Raw genomic sequence first — 5,428 nt, 5'->3', positions numbered from 1 at the left:
ACTGCCTGAACGGCGAAGGGGCGTGGCCGGCTGGTTCAGGCGCTTGGGAGGAGGAGGAGGAGGAGGTCAGGTCAGGTCACTCCGATGAGTGTCCGTTGGTTCGCTCAGTGTGGGGCGGGACATGAGGGAGCGGAGCGGGCTGCTGTGGGAATTGGGCGGTTGGCGGTTTCTCATGCTCCCCTCAGAAACGGCGCGTGGGCCCGGCGAGGCCAACTAGTTCTCGCGCGTGGCCGGTTCAGGTGCACGCAGGGAAGTTTTGGCGCCGCGCTGGCTGGGCGGGAAGCGCAGTTTGCGGTGCGACGGTTTTCTGTGAAATCTCGACCCGTTTGCGGGCATATAACGGCTGTCCTGAGCCGTTGGAGGGCGGTCCTCGGGCACGTCAGGGGAGTCGGGCTGGAAGCAGCACTGCTGGGGCAGGGCGGGAGAAGCAGCCCCAGGAGCTCTGACCTCGCCCAAGGGGTCAGGACAGTATTTACTTTTCACTCAGTGGGTTTGTTTTTAGGGAGCCTGGGACGTGTGGCCTCAGGCTCGTGCGCTCCCTGCGCTGTTCAAGGCACAGAACTCTCGCATGGCTAGAGCCCTGCAAATCCGCAGATGCCTGCTTCACATCCATGGACCATTTTTGCAGATAGTGGATGGGATGGAGATACAACTACGCCACGTGCTACTCCCGGCAACGCCTGGCCTGCAGCATCTGGCTCAGGCAGCACAGGTGGCACAACACACTTGGGGCTAGGGGCTGGGCAGCAGGTCAGAGTTGGGGGCTGTCCAGCACCTGATTGCCACACTGCTTTCTGGCCAGCTGCTTGGGCCCTTTGGGCAGCACCACCATCCTCACCATGCCTATCCCAGCAGCACTGGCTGCACTCCCAGCCCCGGTCTGGCGGCTCCTGGGCAGCAGGGCCCACCCTGGCCACAGGGGTTGAAGCAGGTGGGGCCCTAGTGCCCCGCCCACTGTGATACAACACACTGCTGTTGCCATGTGCCATTGCTCATGAGCCCCCGGGAGCAACACGCAATGTGATGCCCCTTCCACCAGTCCCCCTTCTGTGCCACTCCTCCTTGAGAACCCCCTGTACTGCCCCTTATTCCCCTGTCTTCCCTGCAAATCCCCCCTCTCCCCCGTGCCAGCCCTTGTGAGAGGGCTTGCTGCTGCAGATACAGGTAGAAGCAGGGCTGGCTCCAGACACCAGCCGAGCAAGCAGGTGCTTGGGGCAGCTAAGGGGAAGGGGTGGCACGTCAGACTATTTGGTGGCAGGTCCCTCTTGGAGGGAAGGACCCGCTGCTGAAGAAGAAAGTGGCACAGTGGAGCTGCCGCTGATCGCGATTGCAGCTTTTTTTTTTCCCCTCCACTTGGGGAGGCAAAAATCCTGTAGCTGGCCCTGGGTAGAGGACAGCTAGTGGATCACAGGTCTGATCATGGGTTGATCCTATTGGATGTGGATCCACATTTTTGTATCCGCACAGGGCTTGACAAATGGCCAGGGCTGGATTTAAGGGCAGGTGATCCGGGCAACTGCCTAGAGTGCCAGGCTTAGGGAGGCTCTGGGATCACAGATTTACAGATCCTAATGTGCACATTTATCATCTTGTCTGACAGATAAATCACGCATGCAGATCATGCATCAAAGTGGTAAAATGGGCTACAGCTGCAAAAAAATAAGGTAGTCAAAAGTTTAACAAATGGGAGGGAGATGTCAAAGATGCTCCTTGCCTGGGGCATCATTATGGGCCTTGTCTACTGTGGCAAGTTTCTGTGCAGTAAAGCCACTTTCTGCATTGTAAGTCCCAAGGTGTACACACTGACAACCTACTTAGTGCGGAGTTGTAGCACTGTAAAAAAAAAAAACAAAAAAAAAACACCCCCATGAGAGGCATACAGAATTCTGTGCCGGGGTACAGCACTGCAGTGCCAGTCTAGACACTGTGGTTGGTTACAGCACTGTGATTGGCCTCTGGGAGGTATCCCGCAATGCCTGTTCTCACCTCTCTGGTCATCAGTTTGAACTCCACTGTCCTGCCTACAGGTGATCAACCGTCATCCCCACCCTATAAATTCCATTGGAATTTGAAAGTCCCCTTCCTGATTGCTCAGTGATGTGTACAGAGGTCTCAGCACATCTTTCCAGGTGCCCATGCCTGCTCCATGCACCAGGCAATACCCCGCTTGGAACTATGCTGAACTGCTGGGCCTCATCAGCATTTGGGGAGAGGAGGCTGCGCTCCAGACATAGGAATTATGATGCCTACAGAGAGATTTCACAATGCATGACAGAAAGGGGCCATGACTAGGACACACTGCAGTGCAAGGTCAAAGTGAAGGAGCTGCAGAATGCCTACCACAGGGCATGGGAAGCAAACTGCGGCTCCGGTGCTGCGCCCATGAACTGCCGGTTCTTCAAAGAGCTAGGTACAATACTCAATGGTGACTCCACCTCCACTGTGAATACTACGGTGGCTTGCGTGCCAGTTGAGAGTGGACTGAGCCAGGGGGAGGAAATCTTGGATGGGGATGGAGAGGGGGATGTAGAAGCAGAGGATGACTCGGAGGTCAGAGATGCATGAACCAGGTGCTCTTTTCTACCCTGGAGAAGGAAAGCCAGTCACAGCTGTTGGATGTTGGTGAAGCTCAAAAACAGGAGAGGAGGCCCCTGGTAAGTGGATCTGATATTGGGAATCACTGAAGCAAGCTGTGGGCAGGAGGGTTTCAGAAAGCAGGCTTGTCTCTGTATAATGCAGGTCCCACGACATGCCTAGTCTGAGCAGCAGAACAGGCTGTTGATTCACTCCCTCACTTCACGGGAATCTGCCTCAGAGATCTCTAGGAAACTCTCATGGAGATACTGGGCAATCCACTGCTGCAGGTTCTTTGGCAGAGCTGCTTTGTTTCTTGCCCCATTAACGGTAACTTTCCCATGCCACTGTGCCATCATGGGGGGAGGCAGAGGGGGAATAGGAAACCACACAGGCAAGCTACATAAGGGCCAGGGTGGAAGCCGCAGTCTTGGAGAAGACCCTCCCTTGATTCTCTGCTCATCCTCAGGAGCAAGATATCTTCCATAATGATCACATCCTGTGGAAAATGAGGGGACAGGAATGATTATCAGGCACCCCCTACAGTGCTGGCTCGCCCCAAGTGCCCAGTGAGCAGCAGGGTCAGGGAAGACTGATTTACCCTGCCACTGCGGCTACTCACCATTTTGGGGGTCTTGTGGCTCATGGGTGCTAGCCTGCAGTCAGCCAGTTAGTGACAGGTGTGTGAATACTGGCTGTGTTTTAAATCGCTGAATCAGTGTTCTGTGTTGCAAACAATACTGTTTCTGTAAAATGTTGCATTTAAACTTCACAGAGATGACCTTGGGAGCCCAGCCTCCCTCTTTGTTATTGGTGGCTGAATGGCTGCGCAGAATTAGAAAGCAATCATGAAGAGCTAAGGAGGACTTTCTGCATGATGTTATGATGTGCTCCATGGCCAAGAAACAGGAATTGAAGGAGTGGTGCGACAGCGAGAAGAGGGATCGAAAGGACAATGTGGCACGCCAGAGTGAATCCACAGAGTTGCTCTTAAATGTTATGGAGCACCAAGCGAACATGTTCCAGGTGATACTAGCACTGCAAACCCAGCAGTTCTGCATCCGCCCTCCCCTACAACAGCTGTCACAAAACTCCCATGCTCCCCCAGACACTGCCAACACACTCTTATCAACCTCCTGGCTCCAGTCTGTACCTGCAGCATTCCACTCCTTCCCTGTCACAGTCCAGCACTGCAGAGTCACACTACCCACTGCACTCAACACTCAACCTTCTGCAGTTTGGCCCTGCTGAAGTACAGTGTCTACTGCACTGTACTCCAAAGGAGAAGATTGGATATGATCTCTGGACATAAACAAATCTTTAGCTATCCAGGACCGCATCTCGTCCTGGGACCTTCCCTTCCCCCATCCCCCTCAGTGCTGATGGTTTTTTTTGTTTCACTCTCTCCTCCGGTGGTTGTTTTTTAATAAAAGAATTGTGTTTGTTTGAAAGCAATCTTTATTCTATTAATTGAAAGCAAATAGAACCTGGCAAAGCACCAGACAATTATGTTAAACCTTCATATTGCATCGTCTGCACCAATCAAGCACCTCCTAGCATTACAAGCACTGCACTCCCAAGCATAGCAATAAATATTAGTGGCTTTCAGCTTCAAATTGCTGCCTCAAGGCATCCCTGATCCTTATGGCTCCATACTGCACCCTTCTAATAGCCCTGGTCTCTGGCTGTTCAAACTCAGCTTCCTGGCAAAAGTAAGATTCCAGGTCACCACAGAACTGTATCATGTTCGTGAAGGTGGGGGGCAGAAGGAGAGACTCTGAGATAGGACAGACTCTTCTGCCGGCCCAAGAGGGTAGATGGATGGAATCCTACTTTTGCTGTATCCAGCTCAAGGAATATTTCCACCACACCACTGAACAGCACACTAACCCACAGAAATCTTCCTACCAACGCTACAAGAAGAAGGATACTGCATTGACTCCTCCTGACAGTCGAAACAACAGACTGGACTTCTACATAGAGTGCTTCTGCCGATGTGCATGGGCTGAAATTGTGGAAAAGCAGCATCACTTGTCCCGTAACCTCAGCTGTGCAAAACACAACACCATCCACAGCCTTAGAAACAACTCTTACATTATATTAAAAAAGGCTGACAAAGGAGGTGCTGTAGTCATCATGAAAAGGTCGGAGTATGAACGAGAGGCTGCTAGGCAATTCTCTGACACATTCTACAGGCCATTACCCTTTGATCTCACTGAGGGGTATCAAAAGAAACTGCACCATCTGTCCCTGAAGAAGCACAGGAACAAATCTACACAGACCCCCCTAGAGCCCTGACCAGGGGTATTCTATCTGCTACCCGAGATCCATAAACCTGGGAATCCTGGATGCCCCATCTTAGGCATTGGCACCCTGACAGCAGGATTGTCTGGCTATGTGGACTCTCTTCTCAGGCCCTATGCTACCAGCATTCCCAGCTATCTTCGAGACACCATTGACTTCCTGAGGAGACTACAATCCATTGGTGATCTTCCAGAAAACACCATCCTAGCCACTATGGATGGAGAAGCTCTCTACACCAACATTCCACACAAAGATGGACTATAAGCTGTCAGGAACAGTATCCCTGATAATGTCATGGCAGACCTGGTGGCTGAGCTTTGTGACTTTGTCCTCACAACTGTTTCAGATTTAGTGACGATTTATACCTTCAAGTCAGCGGCACTGCTATGGGTACCTGCATGGCCCCACAGTATGCCAACATTTTTATGGCTGACTTAGAGCAACGCTTCCTCAGCTCTCATTATCATAAACAGATAGCTAAGGGTTAATGTTTCTTTTACCTGTAAAGGGTTAACGAAGGGAACCAAACACCTGACCAGAGGACCAATCA

The 5,428-nt window shown here is 52.1% G+C and overlaps 1 long non-coding RNA gene across 1 annotated transcript; it reads left to right on the top strand.

Moving 5' to 3' along the window:
- Nucleotides 1-242: 242 nt before the first annotated feature.
- Nucleotides 243-4,023, top strand: LOC142046340 (uncharacterized). Its single transcript, XR_012655261.1, has 3 exons — nucleotides 243-294; nucleotides 2,592-2,654; nucleotides 3,350-4,023. It is a non-coding gene; the product is annotated as an uncharacterized LOC142046340 (long non-coding RNA).
- The last annotated feature ends 1,405 nt before the right edge of the window (nucleotides 4,024-5,428 follow it).

This window comes from Chelonoidis abingdonii, chromosome 1, assembly GCF_003597395.2.
Source record: "Chelonoidis abingdonii isolate Lonesome George chromosome 1, CheloAbing_2.0, whole genome shotgun sequence".
Classification (NCBI taxonomy): domain Eukaryota; kingdom Metazoa; phylum Chordata; order Testudines; family Testudinidae; genus Chelonoidis; species Chelonoidis abingdonii.
The sequence above is the reverse complement of the archived record's forward strand: the minus strand, read 5'-3'. Positions and strand labels throughout refer to the sequence as shown.